The sequence below is a fragment of the Ceratotherium simum genome, chromosome 29 (assembly GCF_057802395.1).
Source record: "Ceratotherium simum simum isolate JZ-2026a chromosome 29, ASM5780239v1, whole genome shotgun sequence".
Taxonomy (NCBI): domain Eukaryota; kingdom Metazoa; phylum Chordata; class Mammalia; order Perissodactyla; family Rhinocerotidae; genus Ceratotherium; species Ceratotherium simum.
The window spans coordinates 24,542,993-24,558,135 of record NC_141928.1 but is presented as its reverse complement, the minus strand read 5'-3'; positions in this window follow the sequence as shown (position 1 = coordinate 24,558,135).

Here is a 15,143-nt window from a genome sequence, read left to right as displayed (position 1 = left end):
TCAACTGATAGGCTCTGAGTGCATCTCGGTGAGAGGTGAGACCTCTCCAGGGACTGGGACATTGGCGGCGGCCATTGTTGTGGCCTGGTGTGGGCGTGCTGACACAGATGCTGGCAGACACCACTGGAGTTCTCCCGGTGGCCTGCTACCCAGGGTCTGCCCCACCCACTAGAGCACCGATTTAATCCAGCTCAGCCAGGGCAGGCAGCCCACCCTAGGGACTGGCCCCACCAACAACAGGCCCTTGGGCAACTTGTGGGCCTGCTAAGTGAAGTGCCTGGATTCTCTGCAGCCTGGGGGGTAGGTCCACCTCTGTGGGGCAGGGCATGAGCAAGGAGCAGGTGGAGAGTGTGGGGCATTGGTGGAGTGTGTGGGGCTCCTGCCTTGGAGAGACGGGGTCCACTTCAGGAGGTCGGGGCATGCTCACGGGGCAGGATTGTGTTGACTGTATGTATGAACCTGTGGGTGGTGGGGCTTGTCAGCTGCAGAAGACTTGTACTTCTCAAAGAGCCACATAAGCGTTTGGCCCCACCTTCAAAAGCATGAAACAATTGGGTGCTCCTGTGCCTGAGGCCAGCCCCACCCAGTTGCAACCCTCAGACAGCTGACAAGAGACTTAAAGGCCAGAGACTTATGGCAATTGTAAGCCCCTGAGCCTAACAACCAGCCACGCTGGGGGCCTACTCACTTAATAGAAATACTGCAACAGGAATGTGCTATTAGACATTTCAGCCAACTGTGCTGGGGCTCCCCACACCTGATAAAGAGACTATAGGGCCCACAACAACTACAAGCAGCTGAGCATTACAACAGCTGGCCAGGGTGACAGCTCAGCCTCCCTGGGCACCTACAGGAAGAACTACACCACCACAACAGAAGGACATACGTAGCCCACACAGGGGTCACTCCTGGAACATTTGGAACTGGTGAAGAGAGGGAAGCACACTGCCGGACCTCATAAGGCATCACTTACATAAAGTCACCTCTCCAAGATCAGGAGACATGGCTGACCTACCTAATACATAGACACAAGCACAAGGAAAGAGGCAAAATGAGGAGGCAAAGGAATACATTCCAAGTAAAGGAACAGGACAAAACCCCAGAAGAGGAATTAAATGAAACAGAAATGAGCAACCTACCTGACAGAGAGTTCAAACTAAGAGTGTTAAGGATGCTCCCTGATCTTGGGAGAAGAATGTATGAACTCAGTGAGACTATCAACAGGGAAATGGATGATATAAAAAAGAACCAATCAGAAATGAAGAATACAATACTGGAAATGAAAAATTCACTAGAGGGACTCAAAAGCAGAGTAGAAGATACAGAAGAACAGATCAGCAAGCTGGATGAAAGACTAGAGGAAATCACCCAAGCCAAATAGATAAAAGAAAAAAGAATTAAAAAGAGTGAGGACAGTCTAAGGGACCTCTGGGACAACATCAAGCCCACTAACATCCATGTTTTAGGTGTCCCAGAAGGAGAAGAGTGAGACAAAGGGGCAGATAATCTATCTGAAGAAATAATAGCTGAAAACTTCCCTAACCTAAGGAAAGAAACAGACATCCAGGTACAGAAAGCACAGAGAGCACCAAACAAGATAAACCCAAAGAGGCTCACACCAAGACACACTATAATTAAAATGTCCAGAATTAAAGATAAAGAGAGAATCCTAAAAGCTACAAGAGAAAGACAAGTTACATACAAAGGAAATCCCATAAGGCTATCAGCTGACTTCTCAGCAGAAACCTTACAGGCTAGAAGAGAGTGGAATGATATATTTAAATTGCTAAAAGGAAAAAACCTACAGCCAAGAATACTCTACCCGGCAAGGTTATCATTCAAAATAGAAGGAGAGATAGAAAGTTTCCCAGATAAGCAAAAATTAAAGGAGTTTGTCACCAAGAAACCAGTACTAAAGGAAATGCTAAAGGGACTTATTCAAGGGGGAAAGAGAAGACTACAAATAGGAAAAATTACCTATTTCCAAGATAAGAGGGTAATGGATACCAATGCACAAAAAAGAGGTTAGATATGATATCAAAAACATAAAATGTAGGAGGAGGGGAGTTATGCTTTCAGATAGAGGTCTGAAGAGTAGAGCTTTCGGATAGAGGCCAAACTAAAGAGACCATCAACTTAATATAGATTGCTATATACGTAGATTACTGTATATGAACCCCATGGTAAACACAAGCCAGAAACCTATAATAAATACACAAAAAACTAAGAGAAAGGAACCCAAACATAATACTAAAGAAAGCCATCATAGCACAAGGGAAGAGAGAAAGAGAAGAAAGGAACAGAGAAGAACTACTAAAACACTGAAGAAAAGGGCCGGCCCCGTGGCTTAGCAGTTAAGTGAGTGTGCTCCGCTGCTGGTGGCCTGGGTTTGGATCCCGGGCACGCACCGACGCACTGCTTCTCCGGCCGTGCTGAGGCCGAGTCCCACATACAACAACTAGAAGGATCATGTGCAGCTATGACATAACAACTATCTACTAGGGCTTTGGGGGGGGGACAAATTAAAAAAAAAAAAAAACACTGAGAAAAAAAGTTAAACAATGGCAGTAAGTACATACTTATCAATAGCTACTTTAAACGTCGATGGACAAAATGCTCCAATTAAAAGGCATAGAGTTGCTAATTGGATTAAAAAAACAAGACCCATATATATGCTGCATACAAGAGACACACTTCAGATCTAAAGACAGTCACAAACTGAAAGTGAAGGGATGGAAAAAGATACTCCATGCAAAGGGCAATGAAAAGAAAGCTGAGGTAGCAATACTCATATCAGACAAAACAGACTTTAAAACAAAAACTAACAAGAGACAAGGGCACTGCATAATGATCAAGGGAACAATCCAACAAGAGGATATAACACTTGTAAATATCTATGCACCCAACATAGGAGCACCTAAATATATAACGCAATTATTAACAGACATAAAAGGAGAAATAGACAGTAACACAATAATAGTAGGGGACTTTAACACTCCACTTACACAAATGAATAGATCATCCAAACAGAAGATCAATAAGGAAACATTGGCCTTAAATGACACACTAGAACAGATGGACCTAGTAGATATATACAGAACATTCCATCCAAAAACTGAAGAATACACACTCTTTTCAAATGCACATGGAACATTCTCCAGGATTGATCACACAGTAGGCCACAAAACAATTCTCCATAAATTTAAGAAGATTGAAATAATACCAAGCGTCTTTTCTGACCACAAAGGTATGAAATTAGAAATCAACTATAGGAAGAAAATCAGAAAAGCCACAAATATGTGGAGATTAAACAAAATGCTACTGAACAATGATTGGGTCAATGAAGAAATCAAAGGAGAAATCAAAAAATACCTGGAGACAAATGAACATGAAAATACGACATGCCAGTATTTATGGGATACAGCACAAGCAGTTCTAAGAGGGAAGTATATAGCAATACAGACCTATCTCAACAAACAAGAAAAATCTCAAATAAACAATCTAACAATGCACCTAAAGGAACTGGACAAAGAAGAAAAAACAAAGCCCAAAATCAGTAGAAGAAGGGAAATAATAAAAATCAGAGCAGAAATAAATGAAATAATAGAAACTAAAAAAACAGAAAAAATTAATAAAACCAAGAGCTGGTTCTTTGAAAAGATAAACAAAATTGACAAACCTTTAGCTAGACTCACCAAGAAAAAAAGAGAGAAGGGTCAAATAAGTAAAATCAGAAATGAAAGAGGAGAAATTATAATGGACACCTCAGAAATACAAAATATTATAAGAGAATACTATGAAAAGATATATGCCAACAAATTGGACAATGTAGAAGAAATGCATAAATTCTTAGAATTATATAACCTTCCAGAACTGAATCAAGAAGAAATAGAGAATTTGAATAGAGCAATGACCAGTAAGGAGATCAAAACAGTAATCACAAACCTCCCCCAAAATAAAAGTCCAGGACCAGACGCCTTCCCTGGTGAATTCTACCAAACATTCAAAGAAGACTTAATACCTATACTTCTCAAACTCTTCCAAAAAATTGAAAAGGAGGGGAAGCTCCCTAACTCATTCTACGAAGCCAACATTACCCTGATACCAAAACCAGACAAGGACAATACAGAAAAAGGAAATTATAGGACAATATCACCAATGAACACTGATGCAAAAATCCTTAACAAAATACTAGCAAATCACATACAACAATACATTAAAAAGATTATTCACCATGATCAAGTGAGATTTATTCCAGGGATGCAGGGATGGTTCTACATTCGCAAATCAATCAACGTGATCCACCACATTAATAAAATGAAGAATAAAAATCACATGATCATCTCAATAGATGCAGAGAAAGCATTTGACAACATACAGCACCCATTTATGATAAAAACTCTGAATAAAATGGGTATAGAAGGAAAGTACCTCAACATAATAGAGGCCATATATGACAAACCCACAGCTAATATCATCCTCAATGGTGAAAAATTGAAAGCCATCCCTCTAAGAACAGGAACCAGACAAGGATGCCCACGCTCACCACTCCTATTTAACATAGTATTGGAAGTCCTAGCCAGAGCAATCAGGCAAGAAAAAGAAATAAAAAGGATCGAAATTGGAAAGGAAGAAGTGAAACTGTCACTATTTGAGGATGACATGATTTTGTGTATCGAAAACCCTAAAGAATCCGCCAGAAAACTTTTACAAGTAATAAATGAATATGGTAAAGTTGCAGGATACAAAATCAACATACAAAAATCAGTTGCATTTCTATACACTAACAACGAAGTAGCAGAAAGAGAAATTAAGAATACAATCCCATTTACAATTGCAACAAAAAGAATAAAATACCTAGGAATAAACTTAACCAAAGAGGTGAAAGATCTGTACACTGAAAATTATAAAACATTGTTGAAAGAAATTGAAGAAGACACAAAGAAATGGAAATATATTCCGTGCTCTTGGATTGGAAGAATTAACATCATTAAGATGTCCATAATTCCTAGAGCAATCTATAGATTCAATGCAATCCCTATCAAAGTTCCAACAACATTTTTCACAGAAATAGAACAAAGAATCCTAAAATTTATATGGAACAACAAAAGACCCCGAATAGCCAAAGGAATCCTGAGGAAAAAGAACAAAGCTGGAGGTATCACACTCCCTGATTTCAAAATATACTACAAAGCTATAGTAACCCAAACAGCATGGTACTGGCACAAAAACAGACACAGAGACCAATGGAATAGAATCGAGAGCCCCGAAATAAACCCACACATCTATGGACAGCTAATCTTTGACAAAGGAGCCAAGAAAATACAATGGAGAAAAGAAAGTCTCTTCAACAAATGGTGTTGGGAAAACTGGACAGTCACATACAAAACATGAAAGTAGACCCTTACCTTACACCATACACAAAAATTAACTCAAAATGGATTAAAGACTTGAATGTAAGACTTGAAACCATGAAACTTCTAGAAGAAAACATAGGCAGTATGCTTTTTGACATCGGTCTTAGCAACATATTTTCAAGCACCATGTGTGACTGGGCAAGGCAAATAGTAGAAAAAATAAACAAATGGGACTACATCAAACTAAAAAGCTTCTGCACAGCAAAGGAAACCATCAACAAAATGAAAACACAACCTAACAATTCAGAGAAGATATTTGCAAGCCATATATCTGATAAGGGGTTAATCTCCAAAATATATAAAGAACTCATGCATCTCAACAATAAAAAAACTAACAACTCAATTAAAAAATGGGCAAAAGACCTGAACAGACGTTTCTCCAAAGAACATATACAGATGGCCAACAGGCACATGAAAAGATGTTCAACATCATTAACTATCAGGGAAATGCAAATCAAAACTACAATAAGATATCACCTCACTCCCGTCTGAATGACTAAATTAACGAGACAGGAAACAAGCGTTGGAGAGGATGTGGAGAGAAGAGAATTCTCATACACTGCTGGTGGGAGTGAAAACTGGTGCAGCCACTATGGAAAACAGTATGGAGATTCCTCAAAAAATTAAGGATAGAACTACCATACAATCCAGCTATTCCACTCCTGAGTATTTATCCAAAGAACATGAAAACACCAATGCGTAAAGATACATGTACCCCTGTGTTCACTGCAGCATTATTCACAATAGCCAAGACTTGGAAGCAACCTAAGTGCCCATCAAGGGACGAATGGATGAAGAAGATGTGGTATATATACACAATGGAATACTACTCAGCCATAAGAAGTGATGAAATCCAGCCATTTGTGACAACATGGATGGACATTGAGGGTATTTTGCTAAGCGAAATAAGTCAGATGGAGAAAGTCAAATACGGTATGATCTCACTCATAAGAAGTAGATAAAAACAACAACAAACAAACACATAGAGACAGAGATTGGATTGGTGGTTACCAGAGAGGAAGAGGGGAGGGAGGAGGGTGAAAGGGATGCTAAGGCACATGTGTGTGGTGATGGATTGTAATTAATATTTGGGTGGTGAACATGAGAACATGGTGTAATCTATGCAGAAGTAGAAGTATAATGATGAACACCTGAAATTTATACAGTGTTATAAACCAATGTTACCACAATGAAAAAAAACAAAATGCATTAAAAAAAAAAGCATTCTGGGAAAAATTCCTTAAGCCTAGAATCCTAAGAATCCAGGTACAGTAGGGAGTACTCTCATGTTGGGGGTTGGGGGAGGGAGAAGGGTAAATTTTATATTAAAAACTATTTTAATGCATGTAGCCCTCATTTGAACAATCAGATAATTTTATATTGTTTCCAGGTTGGCATTTATGCATATGATTAGTGCATATGATTCCTAGTTTACCAATAATTACTTTCATTATACGAAATTTACTTTCTCCATTTCTCTTTATGAGCTGCATTTAGTCGCTTTGTGAACTGGTGTTTAATACTTAATCTACTTAATTTTTCCTTATATAAATTTGTTGCCATCTCCAGTGGAATTATTCCACAGGTTTTTCAGAACGCAAGGTAACTATGTTAAACTGAACGATACGAAACAGCTAGTTCTAAGATTGACTAGTCAAGTGATCTTGGGAACATTATTGGACGTCTACTCAAAATGGATTTGATAATAGTACCTGTCCCACAGAGTTGCTGTGAGGATTAACTGGGGTGACATATATGTGACACTAACTGGCCTATAAGAGCTGCTCAATGAATGGAGTTTCCTTCTGAGATCTTTGGATGGTGGGCCGTTTTGTAACTCTTCTGTTTTCCACTTGGCATCTCATTGGGTTGTCATTAGCTAAATGTATTATCTGTGCTCCTTAAGTCCCTTCACCCACTTCCACATTCTTCAACCGAGAAATATGCTGTTATTCCTTCCCTAAAACCCATAATTACCTTTACAGTTTCTTCAAATCTTTGCTCCCCACCATTGCATTGAACACCATTTCCCCAAGTTCCTTCTGGCCTCCACTCCATGCCCCTCAGCCTCCTCTACTGGCAGCATTTTCTAACTCAGTAACTTTTCTCATCCTCTTTTTGGGGGTTCACAGCCTCTGTCCAGAATCAGTCTGTCCTGCATAGCATTTACCTATTGCACATACCTATTACAACTTCAGTGGCCTTCTCTATAGTCGAGTTTCCAGAGAGAGATAGTCCAGCTCTTGAGAGATTAGAAAAAATGACAAAAAAAGATACAGAAAAAAGGTGGTATAGGCATTCAAGGGAAGCTAATAAATAGCTCAATATGGTTGGGAAATCCTGCATATTGGGAATTAAATGCAGAGTTCGTGAAGAACCAAGAAGTTGTCTCCATTCTCCACTTCACTCCACATTCTTCTCCAATCTGAGCCGTGTAAAACAGCATTTTTGGGTTCTTACCAGGTGTTAGTCACTGAGTATTTTACATAGATTATCTCATTTCTTTTTTTTTTTATTTTTTGGAAAATATTTAATGGTCTATAAACTGCTCACAATGTAATAAATGTAAAAGGAGACAAAATTGTGTATAAACTATGTTTCATTTTTAACTAATTCTGTAAGTAGACAAATTTTTATCATCTGAATTTTATGATGTTGAAATTGAAGCTTAGGAAGATGTTCAAGGTCACACAGCCAGGGAGTAATTCAGAAAATCTGGCTGCAGTGCCTGTCCCCTTAATTGTTGCTCTACACTCAAGAGCTCAAGGAAACTAAGGTTTTCAGGCTAAGAGAAAGTAACCATCTCAGCCTAACCAGAACTTTGGACCCTGATTCTCCTCCTGATGCATTTTAATGAGCCTGGGAGAAAGGATCTGATAAAGATAAAAATGTTAGTACACTGCTCTCAGAGCAGCAGAATTCTCTATAGTGTTAAAGTAATAATAATAATAGCTGCTATTAGCATCAACTACAGTATGTGATGGTGCTGCACTAGGAACCTTTCTTATATTATTTCATTTAATTCTTAAAATGGCCCTTCTGAGTACTTATTATTATCCCATTTTATAACTGAGAAAGCTGAGGCTTAAGATAGTCAACTGACTAAGTAGCTGAGATGGGATATAATTCAAGTCTCCCAGACTCCAAAGTCCTTGTTCTTTCCAAGATACTGTCTTCTAATTGTTTTTTGTGTTTTTTTTTACTTTTAGAAGAAGCATGCATTGCAATCTTCTTGCCTGTAGTCTCTGACCTATGACCATCTTTAATTCTGCATGAAAAGATTAAAATGATAAAGAGATTAAAATGATTCAAGTAATCAATTTCTGATTATCTCAAGTGGCCAAACAAAGCTAACTTATCCCCTGAGCCAAGAGCTTTCACCAGGAAAAGGAATAAAACAATCACATTATTTTATCTTTCGTTATGTGGTTTGTGACTCCCAGTGAAGGGAACTCAGCTGTAAAATTAAGAAATGAAAACCAAATGGTTCACAATGAAGTTCTGGAATCTATTCTCTTTAACAGGTAAGAGAAAGGGAAAAAGCAAAAAACTGGGCTAAATAACTAAAGGGATATTGGAATGATCATGTTCCATGGAAAGAACATGAAGGTTTGGGTTCTAGTCTCAGTTCTGCAGAAGCCATGTATTCTTGAACCAGTCACTTTATTTCCCTGAGCTACAGTTTCCTCATCTGTAAAATGGGGCCAATATCTGCCTTGCTTAACCCATTGAATTGCTGGAAGAATTAAAGCAAGAGAAAGTATATATGAAAGCATATTATAACTTACAAAGTCTATTTAAACATATTGGTTCCATCATCATCATTGCCTTTGGAGCCAAATGGATCAGGGTTAAATCCTAATCTAGTGACTCACTATACCTGAGATGTTGGTCAGGTCACCTAACCTCTCTGTCCTTCCACTTATCATTTATAAAATGGATGTAGTGAATATTTGTTAGTTACCTACCCCAGAATCCAATGCCCCTTCTATCATCCTAACATTATTGGTAATTTTCATTCAAGTATCCACCCCTTCCCCAAGGAGTTCAAATACTTTAGGTCACCTGACTCCTCCTTCAGTTTCAAGGATGAGTCTTGACTGGACTAAGCAAATCAGGGAGTAGTGATTGATTTATAATGAACATAATCTGACCACCAAAGAGATTGGTTCAGAAATTAGCAAATTTATTATCCCACTCTGACCAAAGAAAGGCATTGGAGGTTTGAAGATGAACTAGAGCTTTTGGGGAAAGAAGCTTTCTAGCTCTTATGAGATATTACCTGAAAAAACTTTATATTTCATTTCTAGCCATGATGAAGTAACTGATCCCAGGCTAGCCTTCTCACTGTGAAGCACTAGAAAACTGGACAAAATGTATAAAACAACTATTTCTAGACACCATACTGTGATCCCTGAAAGAAGGGAAACAAATGAGTTCGGTCCAACGATTTTCCTAGCTTTCTGCACGGGTGCACGTACCAGACATTGATACAAGGAAGAAGAATCCAAGGAGAGCACAGCAGTCTTAATAAGCTGAGGACACAGAGAACAGAGTGCAGAGAGGCCAAAGTGGCTGGAATTTTTATGGAGTACCAGAAAGGAATGAGATGTATAGATAAATTGCTCCATAAATCTGCCTGGAGGTCGCCTTGAATGTTTGACCAGATAATAGGCTATGTTTTAATAGGGTGAGACTATACAAGAGCAACTACCAGGGAAAGGAAACTTATGTGAAACTGTAAGTTGGACAACTACCAGAACTTTCACAGTGTTAAGAAACATTTCAGTCTGAACCAACCAAAGTGGAGAAACCTCACTAAGCACACAGGGCATTCATTAGAATCTGCAGAGGGCTACACCTTAGGAACAGCACTTAGTCCTGGAGTAGAGGCTACCTCTAACAGAGCTTTAGAAATGCCTTGAAATAATTAAGAAAATCTAGAAGTAAAGTAATTACTTTCCAGAATAATACCCAACACTGATTAAAGGAAGGCAATGAAATCTAGACATTCAACAAGGTAATCATCATAATGTCCAGAATCCAATAAAAATTATTATACATGCTCAATGTCATTAGTCATTAGGTAAATGCAAAGAAAAACTGCAATGAGATACACTTCTCACCCACTAGAATGGCCATAATAAGAAAATATGAAAAATCACCAGTATTGGCAAGGATGTAGAGAAATCCCCACATTGCTAATGGGAGCATAAAATGGCACAACCACTGTGAAAAATAGTTTGGTGGTTTTTCAATAAATTAAACATAGAATTACTATACAACCCAGCAATTCCACTCCTAGATGTATATAGAAAAGAACAGAAAACAGGTATTCAAACAAAAACTTGTACACAAATGTTCACAGCAACATTATTCACAATAGCCAAAAGGTGGAAATGACCCAAATGTTCATCAACTGATATGTGGATAAACAAACTGTAGTACGTCCATCTAATGGAATATTATTCAGCCATAAAAAGGAATGAAGTACTGATACATGCTACAGCTTGAAAACATTGTACTAAGTGAAAGATTCCAGACACAAAAGATCACATGTTGTATGATTCCATTTATATGAAATATTCAGAATAAGTGAATCCATAGAGACAGAAAGATTAGTGGTGGTCAGGGGGTGGGGGAAGGAGAGAGTCAGGAATGACTGCTTAATGGGTACAGGTTCCCCTTCGGGGTGAAAAAAATGTTCTGTAACTAGATAGAGGTGATGGTTGCACAACATTGTGGGTATACTTAATGCTACTGAACCATTTAAAATGATTAAAATAGTAAATTTCACATTATGTATATTTTACCACAATTTTTAAAAATTATTATTATGTGTCAAGAAGTAGGAAAATTCTTGTGTTGTTTTTTTTCTTGTTTGGAATTTTTGTTATAAAACAAGGAGAAACATCAGACAACAGAAACAGACCTAGGAATGAAAGAGACAATGGAACAAGCAAGCAGACAAGGATTTTAAAACAGTGATTATAACTATGTTAAATTATTGTATTAGTTGTCTGTTGCTGTGTCACAAAGTAACCCAAAATCTAGCAGTGTAAATAGTAAATATGAGTATATTATCTCATATTTTTCAAGAATCAGAAATTCAGGAGTACATTAGCTGGTGGTTCTGGCTGAAAATCTAACGATTCCTTGCACATTTAATATGTTAATTTGAAGTAAATATAAAAGACAATAAAATATAAAGAGCTTAGCAGTAAAATGGCAAATGTGGCAGTATATAAAAGACCTTTTCTGGTTTTTTAACTTCTTTCAAAGGTTATTGGAGGATTCTTCCAGTGTGACAGACTGAGTCCCCTCCCTTCTTCAGAAAACAGCTATAAAACTTAAATATGAATGTAGTGCTGAGACCATTATCGCAAGACAGAACCCAGAGAACTCAGATGGTCAAGGAAGGCAGAAAGCTTGTGTGTCACACCCTACAGGAAACACAAAAATCACTAGGTAAGCCTTGCCTGGTTATGTCATGTGCTGGAATAACCTCAGGAGAAAAGCAATAGGGTTCACCTAAAGAACTTAGACGAGACCCATCTTGGCACACACTGGGGAAAAATGAAGGTCAAACCAAATAGCGCTGGTATATTAATTTATTTTTAGGACTGTTTGCAAATCAAAATTCTCCACTAGCTCACTGAGAAAAAAAGTGAAATATCTGTCCCAATGGAGTCAAACATGGAGCGAAATTCGAAAATTCTGTGTAGCGGCTCTTACATGTCATCAAACTGATGCGTTTCCAGCCAGTTGGGATGCTCCCAGCAACTGATAACCAAGAGCCTTTTGAGAGCTGTGGGAAGTCCTTCCAGACATCTTTCTTAGACAATGTCATTAAACTTCTTGTTTCCATGAGCACCAAATTATTTGTTTTAAAAAGATTTCCTATGAGCTCACATGTTTTTAAATTTTGGGATTTCATGTCTTATTTAGAAAGTCAGCACAGCCCATGTCTGAGCAAAGTAATGTGATACAAGAGAACTGGGCATGAGGTTCACCCCAGTCATGCTGAAGACCAGGAGATTGCAGAAGCACATGAGTGCTCACCACGAGGGTGGAACAAGGAAGGTGTGTGGAGGGGAGTGTGGGAATCTTAAGAAAGAATAATGGTCCCATAAACCAAGTGAAACAAATTAAGATGTAAAAATTTAGTGCTGCTAGATTTTGACCTCGTCAATTAAGCGGTTGACCTCTTCTGCTCTTTGGGGTTTCGACGTGAGTTAAACCTCCTGTCTTCTTTGGGATTCAGAAGAATTTACCAACCTTCTCCAGCACTGGTCCCCAGCCCTTGCTGTACATTGGAATCACCTGAGAAATTTAAAAAACTACTCATGACTGAGTTCCATCCCCAAAAATTCTGATTTAATTGGTCTGGAGCGCAGCCTGGGCATCAACTTATTGTCAAGTTCCCCTGCTGAGTTTAACAGGCAGCGAAGTTTGAGAGCAAGGTCTCTATTGCTTTGTTACTCAAAGTGTGGTCTGAGGGCCTGGGAGCTTGTTAGAAATGGAAATCTCAGGCAACAAACATCCAGATCCATAGAATCATAATCTCCACTTTAATAAACCCCCCAGGTGACTCATATGCATATTTAGTTTGAGAAGCTTTGCTCCACTTTTCGGTATCCTCCTCTGCAGAGCAGTAGTTCTCACCCTGGCTATACATTAGAATCATCTGGAAAGCATTTAAAAAATACTGATGCCTGGGTCCTCCCTCCAGAGATTTCGATAGAGTGTGGCCCAGGCATAGTTTTTTTTTCTTTTTTTTTTTTTAAAGCTCCTGGGGGATTTTAATATAAACTCAGGGCTGAGAGCCACTGCTATAGAAAGATATTTTTCTTCTTTTAATTTAACAGCCTTTGGTATAAAGTGTCCATTTCTGTTAAAAATTTAGATTCCCTGGGAGAGAGAACACTTTAGTATATTTTTCTACATTGGTTATCAAATGTGAATGTGCCAAGACAACAACTGAGTTGCTTATTAAAAATGTAGATTCCCAGTGTCCCACCTTCAGAGAGTTTCCTTTGGTAAGTCTGGAATGGGGCCCAGAATCAGCAATTTTTACAAGCCCCATTTGGAATTCTGATGTGTCACATTTTGAAAATCCTTGTATCACATTTTGAAAATCACGGCTTTAATGTGACGGAAGAATCTGAGCATAGAATTTGATGGGGATAGATAGAGAAAGGAGAGTATCTAAGGGCCCAGAGTACAGGTGAGGAAGCAGAAAGAAGTGATGTAGGCAAAGCAAAAGATGGAACTCCACAGGTCACTGAAAGAAAGATGAAACTGTAGGCACTATCCTCAGGAGCGAGGGCTAAAGATCAAGCTCTGTCTGTACCAGGCTACTTCCTGTCTGATCAACTCCAAGATGCCCAAGGAACTGCAGAATGACTAATCTGAGTGAGTACCATCTTGGAAGCCCTGAGAGAGGGAGACCGTTTAGGCTTTTAATTTCTGCTTCACAGGGTTCTCAAAGCTTTCCCTTTCCCTTGCTGACCCACCGGACTAAGAAGAAACAGAAGAACTCGACTTCAAGGAATACCATTCAAAACCCCAAATCCATCAATGCACCTTGCCTTATAGGAAAGAAGAGTGTGAAAAACTGTACATAGAATTTTTGTAAATCATCAGCAAAATGCAAATCAGAACCACAATGAGATACTACCTCACACCTGTTAGGATGGCTATTATCAAAAAGACAAGAGACAACAAGTGTTGGAAAGGATGTGAAGAAAAGGAGGCCCTTGTACTCCATTAGTGAGAATGTAAATTGGTACAGCCATTATGGAAAATAGTATGGAGGTTCCTCAAACAATTAAAAATAGAACTATCATATGATCTAGCAATCCTACTTCTAGGTATATATCCAAAGGAAATTAAACCAATATCTCAAAGAGATATCTGCACTCCCATGTTCATTGCAGCATTATTCACAATAGCCCAGATACGGAAACAACCTCAGTTTCCGTCGATAAATAAATGGATAAAGAAAATGTGGTATATACATATACAATGGAATATTACCTGGCCATGAAAAAGAGAAACCTTGCCACTTGCGACAACATGGATGAACCTGGAGCACATTATGCTAAGTGAAATATGCCAGACACAGAAAGACAAATACTGTATGATCTCATTTATATGTAGAATCTAAAAAAATCGAACTCACAGATGCTGAGTAGAATGGTGGTTGCCAGGGGCTGGGGAGTGGGGGAAATGGGGACATGTTGGTCAAAGGTAATAAACTTTCAGTTATACGATGAATACATTCTGGGTATCTAAAGCACAGTATGGTGACTATAGTTAATAATTCTGTATTATATACTTGAAAGTGTTGCTAAGAGGGTAAATCTTCAGTGTTCTCATTGCACACACACAATGAGGGCTTACTGTGTAAAGACACAGGTTTAAATCTCATTTAATCCCTAATTGTTATTAGTTCCACTTTATTGATGGGAAAAGGTCTAGAAAGTGATAAAGCAACTACTAAGATCTGGGTCTGTCTGTATCCCTAGCCCAGGTTGTAACCACTCTACACATTCCCTTTCATCAGGAATTATGGTATCAACAAGCGTTCACTTTGCCACACTATCAAAATAAGCAAAGACAAGTTGTTTGTAAGATGACTTTCAGCCATGCCAAAATTGAGACCTCAACCACTTGAAACAATCTCAGATTACAGAACATAAAGCTCTTTCTCTTACAAGGCAG